The 12844-nt window shown below is 38.0% G+C and overlaps 1 protein-coding gene across 7 annotated transcripts in view; it reads right to left on the bottom strand.

The window, feature by feature from the left end:
• The window catches only part of PHACTR1 (phosphatase and actin regulator 1), a 302232-nt gene that overhangs the window by 78524 nt on the left and 210864 nt on the right, over positions 1 to 12844 (bottom strand). The gene's annotated exons all lie outside the window — the stretch shown is intronic.

Below are 12844 nucleotides of genomic sequence, written 5' to 3' on the forward strand. Positions count from 1 at the left end.
GGGACTTAGCATCTCCAGTCTGCCCACGGCAGAATTAAAGCAAAAGAGGCTTTGAAACCCTCTCTCCTATTTCTGAAAACAGGAAGGTGTACCCTTTTCTGGTACTGCTGTGTGTTGACTGTTCCCACAGGGACACTTTGGTGAATTAGCTATGGTTATACTGATACGCTGTGCTCATTGCAACTTATTTGCTGTCAGAGACTTAGGGCTTAGTATGAACAAGGCCAGCTCTGCTTCGCTCTTCTACATAGGATAAATTTAGGTTTTCTCATTTTTAAAATAAGTTTTGAACACGTATTCTTCAGGGCAAAGAAGACCAGTAGGTAGAGTCAGAAGCTAATAAAAACCCTGGTCTCCCTAAACACTCCCTCTGAACTTTCTTATGGATCAGAGTCGAAGGCAGGTCCTTTTGCTGAGGCACAAGACCCCACACCCACTAGCCAAGCATATGGTGCAGTTTGATTTTAGAAGCTGTTAACATAACCGCCATAGCATTTTCCGGAGCGCCTAGGACCCATTTAAAGAAGTGCTTCAGGCATCTCAACCGACTTTCAATGAAACACCGACTTCTAAGTTTCTAATATCCTTTTGAATAGAAAGATCCAACAATCAGGCTTTGGAGTCACCCTGCAGACTGCTCCTCAAGCTGCCTTTTCCCTGTGCTGAAGGGGTCTTGTTCTGGTACAACACCTAAAGCTCTTTCCTCTTCCTCTTTAAGAATAGCTGCCCTCAGCCTATCCAAAAAAAAGCCAGAACAGGCTACAGCTAACTCCTGAGCTTTCTCCCACCAAAGAAGTTGTTAAAACCCTGACTGACTCTAAAGAGCAATTTGGTGACACCCAACAACTTTTCCAATAGGTCTCAGAAAGCGTAATTTTCTGTTAGTGTAAGCAGCAAACAGCACCCAGTCTGTCTGAACTTGCTCTTCAATGGGAAGTCAAGTTGGGTGAATCATCAGCAAAGAAGCAGTTCCTGCAGATAGAAAGCAGCACTGCTCATGGAACAAAGACATGGGCAAATTCTGCTATTTCTATACTTGACCATAGACAGCTAAGTAATAGATCCACATTTTACACACAAATTCATTGGCACCCACCTGGGTTCACAGTCTTACCCTCCTGCCTTGTCAACAGTTGGCTAGCAAGGTAGCAGCATTACCACCAACCTCGTGGCAGGGAGGTCTCACTACATTATTATAGTACTAGTAAAAATCACAGTAATTTTGCAGACTGGAATTCAGGCTTTTGGGAAATTAAGTGCTGAAAAGGGTTACCAGGATATTTTGAAGAAGTGCAGAAGCACCTCTTCCAAAACAGTTGCTGGGGAAGACCCTCCAGTATTGACCAATACTTCTTGAAGTAGCAAACTATTTTTGAAGTTTAGCAGAACTTCAAAGATAAAATACATGTATTTGGAAGACTGTATATATATATATATAGGCTTTTCAGATACTCCCTTTTAGTTGTAATCTGCTTGTGTTCAAGAATGACAAAACCCACAGCCCTCCAGCTGAAGCTCAGACAAAAGCAATTTTTTCAGTTTCTAAATCCTTTCTAAGTAGGTACAGGACTTAAAGTATTAATTTTTTCCCTACTAATCCAGTTTAATTAATAAGATATTTAAAGGAAGGGCATGCTGGGCTAAGAGCAGCACTGAATGATAATAACAGATGTTATACTTAAACTACAGGATATGCTGCCTTTCTTTAATACAAATCTTCCTCCCAAACAAGTGTTGTATGTTTAAGTGCATAACCTGCTATGCTAACGCTGGATCAGATGGGAAAAAAATACAAGCACTTAGATGCAAAGCTCATTAGGATCTAACAGCCTGAACAATGAAATGCTTTACTCAGTCTGGATTTCTATGGCAAAGACTGCCAGTTCTTTCACGAAGGATTTTCTTTTCAAGCAGAAAGCTGATACAAAATAAATTCATTCACTCTCCACTGAGAAGAGATCCATTCACAGCAGCAGATAAATAAAAACCTCAGAATTTATCCTTGATTCATGAGAACCATGTAAATTCTGTGATGGGAAAAAATGAAATATAATTAATATTTAACAAAAGATGTATTACTTCATTAGTGATTTTTCTTGGTGATTAACCTAATTTTTTCATTTGTATAACCTTTCAGGAGATTAGAAATAAGCATTAAGCCCTCTTTATGGGATCTACTTATGCCAGAAACTAGTTATCGTAACAAATTCATCCACTCTTCAAGAAACTCTCAGTTACTCGTTTATAGAAATGAGCCTACATGTATTTATGGCATAAGCATACAGATGTTGCCAGTGTACTCTGCAGTAGCTGTTTCTTTTAAGCTTTGATGAAGAAACAGTGGGAAATGCTTTTATTAATGTTTCTGAGTTGCTAGTTTTGAACTCGTCCCTCAGGAGCAGAACCCCTCTGCTGTTCAAGCAGAGTTTTTCTCTGTGGCAGACCCATTAAGATCAGTAAAGCCTTGACAGGGTTGGGAGGAGTTCCTGCCCCTCCGTTCTGGAAATCAAGTACAGTTTTGTCTTTATTCCTTTAATAAGCTGCTATGCTCTGTGATGGCAGTGATTGTGGGCTGGTCCTCCAGCTGAGAAGGTGAAGCTTGCCGCTGCCTCTGTGCCAAGAGCTTCTGCTGCTCCATTAACCAGCCAAAGAGGCATTTACGCAGTCAGGATATGTAACCTTTCTGTCCCTCCCATCCTTCCCTCCAAGACCAAAACATGTCAGATAAACTATTTGACCTGCATCTATATGACATAATGATAAATTAATAAATAAATATTATTATTCAAGATAATAATAAACCAGTCTCCTTTACAGAACTTGTCCTGTTGCTGCTTAAACCAAACGGAGAACTAAATATACAAGTTCTGCCTTTTCCTTCTCATCTGACAATCGAAACTAAACCCCAGTCCGTGCTGGCCAGTTGGAACTTAACCTTGCTTTTTTCTGAGGTTGCCCTTGGCCTTTGTCTTAAAATGCACTGGGGGCTGCTTTTTGTGAATTCTTCCTTTAAAATGCCAGTATAATTTTCATGATTATTTTAGAAGGCAAAGGTTGTTATAGGATGGAGCTTAGAGTAGAAGCTTTCTAGTGCATTATACTTGCATTCAATAGGAATCTGCCTTGCTAATAATTCAGATCTAAATAATTAGAAAAAATCAAATCAATTGCTTTGCACAATGGTTAGATAAACAACCATCAATATTTCCCTTAGACTTATAAGAAAGGAGAGATTTTCAGATGTGATGGATTATGTATCAAAATATGTCACATCATCTTTAAATTTTTCCAACTATGTAGATTTTCTTGACAATCAAATAGAGCCGGATTCATCTGATATAAATTTTAACAGTGTGGGCTTCTGCCTCTGAGTTGGCCTCCTTATATATTAAGAGCAAGTCTCAGGCATGATTAACCTTAGCCAAATGTAAGCATCTAAACAAGACTGAACTGCACTGTTAGGCTTCACTGACTGTAAAGGAAGCTAAGGGTGAGTAGCTGAGATGCAGATGCATAAAAATTGGGTTGATAACATATCTGAAATCAAGAGTAGTTTTAAGAAAAGAAACGCTGCTGTAGATGAAAGTCTCAAACAGAGCTGATGAAAATGTAGATGTGTCAGCTCACACAGAGCTCCATTATTTTTGGGATGTTTTAATAGCTGTGGCATGACACCCAGCACTGCTGCTGCGAGCTTGGGGTTTGACCAGTGTCAAAACATAGGTTGGTTGAAATAACTGGTTTGCTTTGTTTGGTATTAAATATGGATTTTGCTTGCCTTCAAACATGCATAGGTCTCTTGAAGCCTGAGGGAAATAAAAATATTCCAACAGGTTTCTCAATCTTTGAGATTTAAAATTCCTTATAGAAGTTCTGAGTCTCTCTAATATCAGCCTGGGTTTTCCTCTAACAGTATCATCTACAAAATCTGATTCAGACAGTTTACTGCCTAGAAAGGATTAGGAGCCTCTTTTTGTCTGTGAGTCTACCCATGAAATTTCTCTAGCCTAGCACTCACATTCTATGAGATGACAAAATAAGTGAACATCAGGAGAAAGATGGGCTGGTATTAAAAGTTAAGCTTCATTTTAAAAAGTGTATTACGCATACCTCTTCAAGTCAGGTGTCACTACAGTAGCCGACCAAATAAATCCCTTTCAGTACATGAATAATTTGGAAAACTAATTATTGAAAAAAACTACAAGAAAAACTAAGAAAACAGGAACAAACCCCAGCATTGATGCCACACTAAAGAGCAACTCGAAACACTCTTTAAGCAAATCACTGTCATCATTCTAGAGGTGGAAAAGTGAGGTACAGACAAATTGAGACAACTTGGCTTGTCATCTGATATATCAGTAGCAAAGCATTAACAGCACCTATTCTGTGGCTGGGGCCCAACACTCTAGGCTAGGAAACGACCCTTCTAGACTTAAAATTTGTTACTTTATAATTAAGGCAAATAGAATAATAGGAAAAAGAGGCAAAAATTAAATTACCCCCCCCCCAAAGATTAATTTTATTTCCAGTCTTGCAAGTACAACTGGATTTATTTTAGATTACTACTATGCAAAAGCACAGAGAAGATGATGTTGGGGCATCTTGCTTCCACTCAAATTCAGATTACCTCAAGACACCAGTCCTTTTCCAGTTAGAAGCGCTGGACTGGGAGCATGGTAAATCCTGCAACAGGCAAGCCTTTGAAATTACACAGTAAAAATATACACATTCCTTTGAGAATGCAGGATCAAATCTAAAATTCCTAGTTACTAACCAGAAGAGTTTAGGAGGTATGACGGTCGGCACACCTGGTAACTACAGATAAAAATTCAATCATCTTTTCCTTACTGATTGAGAAAGAAAGTAAAACTGGGAAAGAAGCTGAAATGAGCCTAGAAAACTCTAGTCTTGTACTGATCATTACTGCATGTAAAGTCCCAGAGGACAGACCTGGGAGGAAAGTGGATGCAAAGTAAAATCTGTAAGCATAGAATTGCAGGAGTTAATCAAGATACTGCAAACCACACTAAGCGAGATCACAATACAGTAACACAGCTCAGAAACACAGCATACAAACAAGAATTTGGTAAACACAAGGAAAGGCAGAGAAATTAAATCTGAACAACTCTACCATAATAATTCTTAGCTCTTTTTGAACTAACGAAATCAGAAATCTAATCCAAGAAGAGATGGATTGTATTTTTTTTCATACAGAAGGACTAAAGAAAAAAAAATCAATCAAAGAAGGTGCCTTCCTAGGGAAAGAAATAAACTTCAAGTTAGATCCAAAGAAATCCAACATAATGGATTTCATAGGCCAAGCAGAGTGAGCCTGGCAGAAGACGAATACATGAAAACAGGAGATAAAACAAGAAATCTTGGCAAATACAACAAAAGGTGTATGTTTGAAAAAGAAAACAAGATTGTAGACACCTTAAGAAAAATGTTTCCACCCTCAGCTGCCCAGTTAATAAACAGCAAAACAGAACTCCACTGTGTCAGGCAACTGTGATGGTCTATCAATAGAATTTTGGAAAGACTCACATTTTCATACCTTTTATACATAATTGCTTCTCTAGTCACACTTGAGAAGTACTGTACAACAAGTTGGGGAGAAATTCAGAAAGAGATCAGAATATTGAAAAAATTAAGAAATACATTCCTCCTGTTTTTCCCTCTGAATTGCCGCACAGTGTTTTCATGAATTCCTAGGTCAAGGGCTGAAAAGCTGAGACAATAAGAGGTATTGCTTTCCACAACTTAATGAAAAATGAGGCTCTGTAGCTTAACTAAAGAAATTTGCAACAAGGTAATATAGCATATCTTAGGGTACACTTGCTCTGCAATTACAGACTACAGGGTGGGAAGTCATACCCTGAGCACTCTGAGACTGTCTAATTTAGGCATCAAAATGGTAGTGAGGGGGTGGTACTGACTTATTTGAAGGCTTTCATCCAAGCAAGAAACCTGACAGGTTAGAATAGCCCATGCTGGAGTCCATACTGCTACCAGCACCCGAAGTAGCTAAAGCTAGATTAAAGATAAATTGAGCTATTACCACCACAGTTCTTACTGCAATGAGGCCATGTCCTAAGTGCCAGCAAAAGGCAGCTGACACAATCCTTACCAGAGGAGATCCATTTACATTTTCACAAATGATGGTTTCTCCTACAGGCTTCTGCATAACAACATGAGTTGTTAGTTGTAGAAATTGTAGTGTCAAAGAAACAGTAAGAATATGGGTTCTGTTCATCAAGCCTTTGCAACAAGACGAGTGATGCCATCTAAAAAAAATATGTAGGAACATGAGAATCAGTTGTACATCCCAAAGTACGTCTGCTTTTTACAAGTGACTCAACCTGCTTTAGGTACCTTGCAGTCTCAGATTTCTGTACATACAGCAGACAACAACTATGCTAAAAGCAAAGTAGTGACAAGCTGAGTGAGATATCTGCAAGGTGTTTCCTTTACCCTGAGAAGATGGTACCCAGACGTATGATACTACAGTAGGGATCTGCAGCGTTATCTGTAATGGCAGAAACATTTATTTGAAATATTCTGTAGCATAATAGTTCAAGGGACCTTTCTCAAAGCAAAAACCATGGTGGTCATCACTAGAATATGGTGACTCTCTGGAGGGTTCTCTCCATAACAGAGTTTACACATGGGATATAAATAACCAGGCAAGCTGCTGCTTTTAGACTTGCTCTTCATCAGACGACACATCCAGATGGCAAAATACAGAGCATAGTTTATATAAAGATGTCTAGCAGATGTCAGGAGACTGGTTTCTCCAGTGTAACTTGTAGAAGGTGAAGGAGTCAGCTTTCCTATGACAGAAAAAAAGGGGGAAAATTTTGAGATAAAACCAAACAGTGGTAGACTGATGATAAGGAGGGAGAAAGAATGCTTGGACAGACCACTAGAAGATGACAACCAAGCTACCGGACAATATTTGGTCCCCTTGTTTGCCAGCTGGGAGGATGACCAGCTTATAGAAAAGAGAGCCGCACTCAGTAAGACAAGTAGCACAAGTCTCTCTACAGCAACAGCCAACTACTGTGTAGTTTTACACCTTAGTTTACCTTACAGTTGTAACTTTACAAAAATATATTTTCTGGTACCCACTTCCAGATAAATGTGTAAATCCAGTGCTTTACTCCCTAAAAAAATCCTATTCCGGCTACAGTGAAAAAAGCTTGGTCTGCCGGATGCTCCTATTTCACCAGATAGGGATTTGGGACAACTTAAAAATTATCCACACATTACCCAAACGCTGTTGTAGTAAATTATGGTTTTCCACTTACACTGGAATAATTAGTACACTGTAGCCTTCCAAACTGACACACAAAAATGATGGAGAGTTGTTTATTTGTGCCCACATGTACACCTTTTGAAAATAAATGATACAAAGCATAGCTTGCAACTAAGAAATACCTACTCAAATCTGTTGGCTTAGCACTGTTTTGAGAGAGATGTTATGAATATTTAATATACTTCTCAGAAACCATCATTACTGTTGTACACCCAGAAAACCTTGACTAAGCACACACAGATTAAAAATGCATTTGCTATTGGAATGAACTGGCATCAACCCTTCAACACAGACCTCTGTTATGAGCCAAACAGGAAATCATTCATTTAATACTTGATTGTAGGAAAGACTGAATCACAAAGAAACAAACACTTCCTCCAAAATAAGAAGATTCTGGAATTGCAGCTGTCACACCACCCAGCAATTATATCTGGATGATATTTGCAGCTTGTGCAATGGCACTAGCTGGTTGGTACATAATGCTGGAAAAAAATAAGTGTCTTTAACACCAGTGTCTTATCTCCCCAAATAGCACAGTCTACTTTCTGGCTTGGAAACTGATAACAGCTCAATCTACAGTAAATGTCCACATGCAATTTCATCATGTTTTACACATTTAGAATCTCAGTCTGATTTTTCTTCTTCTTTGGGGTGAAAAGGTAACCTTCCCAAACAGAGGGAAATTTTCCACTATACATGGCAGTCCTCTGGAATCAAAAGACTGAAAAAAGACCAGACTGTGATTTCAGTTACAGCAACATGAATGTAGAACAGCTTCATGAGATTTTGGCATGCACCATCCTGTCTTGTAGTATGAATTATTCCATTATTTCAAATGGAGGTATTTAAAAAAAAATCCACCACTGATGAAATGATTTTATGCTCCTCTCCAGCAAGTGCTTCAGTTATCTGAGAAAATAAGGCATTTTTACACTTAGTATTACATGTTATTTTAGTGCTCTTTTTTGTGTGTGTTTTTGTGTATTATGATGCTTGTCTGGGAGGGGGAGACAGAGATGAAGATACTAAACCCATTTAGATGGGAACAGTTTTGAACTGAAGTACTGATATAAGAAGCAAACTTGGAAAATAGTAGGCAAGAAGGACAGTGAAATGAAAGAGATTGGTAATAGGCTGGACAGTTCTTACAGTGTAATCACATTATAAATTTAGATAATATTGTATAAAATAAAGGTATAATGGCAGTCTCATATCTCAGTATTCCATTGTAAGTGGCCCTACTGTCCAGAACTTAATAGCTGAATGGGTAGAAAACCAAACAGAAAATGGGCAGATTCATAGATTATCTAAGGTTAAAAGCAATGGCCCAGAAGGAAAAAGGCCCTGGTAAACAAACTAAATATTTTTCACAGCAGTGCTAATGCTGAAGAGCTTCAGCAGAATAGCAGAGTGAAACTCTTCTTTACAAGGAGCTGTGGAAATCTTTCGAAGTGAAGTGGCATTTGGAGAACTTTTTAAAGAAATCAATAAAATGGAGAGCAGCAAACTGCCAAGACCAGAAAGTTTTCTTCCCAGAGTTTCCCAGGAAATCAAAGATGAACTCGTAAGTGTGACATATAACCCAGATAGGATAGAAAAGTGGGAGATGGCAAATAGAAAGTTGCTATTCTTAGGAGTCTGAAAGTCAACTGGGAATTACAGAACAGTAAGCCTGGTTTTCCACCAGTCTAGGAATAGCTGTATTGAATTGAGCTAGAAATAGGAGACCTAGAATAGAAGAGAGATGAAAGAAGAATCATCCTGGGTTTGAGGTGGGAAGTTCATAGAAGTCAATGATTGAAGATGTTTTGTTCCATGTTGGCATTTTCAGAATTCCAAAAGCCCTATGTTAAGGTCACTGGAAGAATTAAAATTGCATTAGATAAGAGTGATCATCCTCTAGTTGATTAATAACATATAGAAATCAAAGAGGAACACTCCATAAATAAGCAGAGGGATGTAGTACCTGTTGTCTTCTTCACAAAGACACGTTCTAGAAAGGCTGACAATAGGGAGATGACAAAATTTGCTGACTGCAGTCAAAACTAAGGCTGACTGCAAAGAACTACAAAAGATCTCTTGATATTAAATGATGTGTGACAAAATTCAACATTGGTAAGAGCAAAAAAGACATTTGGGAAAAGGCAGCCCTAACTCTACATGCTTAACAGCTAATTAGCAATTCCCATTCAGAAGACAGTGCTTGGAAACTCTTCTCAGAATCCTCTGAAAACATCATCTTAATGTTTGGAGCAGTAAAAAAGGGAAACAGAAATTTGGAATATTCACAAAAATACATAGTAATTGCCACCTAGGCTGTACTCTGCATGAACCAGATAATTTCTTGAAGGAAAATCAAGGCATAAAACAGAATAGCCAACACCAGTACACATATTCTACATACCCTCTGGTGGGAGCTGCAGCAGACAGGGCTCCCTTAGCTTGGCATAGCCTTTCAAAGAATCCCCACAGTCCCTGCATTCTACCAGATCCAGAGATGAGTGGATACTCATGCCATAAGGGCTTTTGCCTTTTGAATGCATGAGGTGGTCTTTGGCAGCAGTGTGAGCTCCTGCTCTCATGCAGTGTGGGCATTACCCATTGCTCCAGATCTGGGACCATTAACAACATAGAGAAGTAAGGAGCACCCAACAAAATGATCAGGGTGCAAATGATACAAAAAGGTGTTTTTGTGTACAATGTCTTTTTTCATTGTGGAATTAACTGCAAGAGATGTCCATTAAGGCTAAAAGTGTAATTTGGTTTCAATGCCACAAAGTGATGGAGGATGAATCCACACTTGGCTCCTTAATTTGGATGCAGTTCTTCACTTATGAATTTCTGAGTGCTGCAATCTGATTTGTTAAGTTAGAAATTGGATAAATAGATACTTACCCTGCTTCTTGCATATAACATAACCATTGACTGCAAGAAAACGTACTGGGCTACCACAGACTTTTGTTTGATCTACTGTGCCTTTCCTTGAGTATATTTATCTTTAAAGGATGTGTTTAATGAATCAGGAGAAAACACCCTCGATCCCAACACCCAAAACTATTTAATTATCTAATTGTCAGGAAATGTGCAAAGGTAGCTGATTTACCTTTGAAAGGAACTTGAATTTTATCTCATTACCATGCATGTCAGGGAATTTTTCTTGCATGATTAAATCAGACCTGTTAAGTAATACAGACATACTGACATCTAAAATTACAAAAAGGTATTCAGGTTTCATGGCCTGTATAGTGCTGGTCGCAAAAGTAGCTTACTAGCTAGTGTGGCATAAAGGCTTAGAACCCTTTTTCAGTATGGGCTTTAGGATTTTTCACTCATTAACTTCAGAGAATGCTAAGACTTCTTTTATTTTACTTCGTTTCTCTCAGTTCTAGGAAGTACAAGAGCGCGTGCCGTATTTGATGTTGGACAAACCTTAATCATTATTGATTGGTTTCTGACAATGTAGTACGTGAAGTGACAGTAGAATGCAAACCTGAAATCTCAGATTCTGCCCAGCATCGGATAATGACCTGACTGTAGATGGTTTTTAAACAAAGAGAATAAAGTCATGTTGTTCTGCAGGTTTTGACAAATGCTTTGCAAAAGAACGACAGAGCAGCTGCAACTCACTACTCCATGGACAATTACAAATGTGCTAAAAGTTGACACTACCTTCAAATATTTTTCTGAAGATTATCAATATGCCATTATATTGTTATAAATACATTAATTAAAATATTAATGGTGTAGCTTCATATTTCAGATATAAGTGAAGAAATAATAACAATTCAATTTTTAAGTCTACCTAAATATTCTTCTATTTCAACTTTATCCTGGTCTTTTTTTACACCAATAAGATTTAGATGATCTTTTTTTTTGTGAAATAACATTTATTTCTGTTGCATAATAGCAATAGATGTCACTCTATTTCTACCACCATAATTAGTTGCTGTGGAGATGGCTGAAATATCATGGGTTATTATAATTGCAAATGAGGAACTACCAGCAGGAAAAGATGACATTGATAATGTGCAAATATAGCAAGGTTCCTTGAAACTAGTTGAGTACAAGATATTTGAATTTGCCATAGTAAAGAGCAGGCTTATAGAATATGGGGGTGGTGTACATTTCAAATGAATACACTATGAAGAAACATGATAGTTACATATGATTGCATCTTAAATTTAGCTTAATGTAAAAGCAAAATTATCATACAACCCACACATCTTATGATTTTGTTACATATAATTTTGCTTGAGGCCTATAGAAAAGCTTTTGGTGGTATTCACCTTTATTACTGTGAGGTAAAAAAACCCACAGAAGTAATCCATAAAATCAGTAGGTGTTATACTTAACTAATCTTTGGCAGATAAATGAAGGAGAAACAGGTGTTCAAGTATCTGCATGAAAAGTGGCTAGAATTATCCCTTTGACACAGTTCTTTGAAAGGCAAGAATCACATTGCATCTTCCACTGGCGACCAATGAACCTCTTCTGGAGGGAGAAAGGAGTAAGTAGACAAAAATAAAATTCCTGATCAACTATTTTCCAACAGAAGTCCTTTGCATTATGTTGTCTTTTGCTCCAGGGCCAGCTGGCGATCCAATCTGCACCTCAGAGCTGCAAAACTGTGTGTAATGACGCTGCCTTCATAGAGACACTCTGTGCACTTCAAAATGACAGCATTATTAAATCTTTGCCTTTTCTGCTTCAGTAGCATGAAGCAATTTGCCTGCCTTAAAAAAAAATCCCAAATTATGCTTTTATGAAGAAACAAACTTTTTAAGGTTGACTGAGCTAAATACTGAATTAAATACTTTCTTATGTATTGCTGTTCAGCACTAAGTTGCTGCATTCTGAAACGTCAAGGGAAAGTGAGAAGCATTAAAGGAAAATGAGAAGCAGCTCTTTGTAAAACGAGATTTCTTACCCTTTCTGAATACGGCTGAGTAACTGGTATCAGAATTATACTCCCAAGACTTCTATGCCATCATTTGGATAGCTTTTTGAACACTGAACAAGTATCCAGGTACCTTATTAAGATGATAAAGATAATTTATGTGGACTGACCTGTGCATGGTAGGGCCTCAGAATATCAATGTACTTTTACTGATTGAGCAACCAAACCTCAGTTGAAAGAGACTGGAATGGATTGTTCCTGTGAAGGTAAACTCTCACACTCCATTCTGACTCACCCTGATGTTCAGAGAGGAATTCTCATCAGCCACTTAACAAGGCAAACCCAAAACACAGTCACCTGAGGTCTTATCCATTTATTGCATGTTTTCAAGGCACTGGTGCTGATATGATAGTCTGACAATTAGGCTAATTTGAGGTGAACTCTCTTGCTTTTATACTGATTTGTTTCTACATATCAAAGGGCTGTGCTGAGCAGTTAATTAAACAAATAAATATAAAACTGAAAATGCATCTGGTTTGGAAATTTTTTTCTCTGTGTTGGTCAAACTAGAGGCTGTACATCCCCCATGCTCTCATAAAGGCTGGGTAGAATGTGCAGTGTCTACCTTTTAC

The sequence above is a fragment of the Neopelma chrysocephalum genome, unplaced genomic scaffold (assembly GCF_003984885.1).
Source record: "Neopelma chrysocephalum unplaced genomic scaffold, ASM398488v2 Primary Assembly neopelma1_26b, whole genome shotgun sequence".
Taxonomy (NCBI): Eukaryota; Metazoa; Chordata; class Aves; order Passeriformes; family Pipridae; genus Neopelma; species Neopelma chrysocephalum.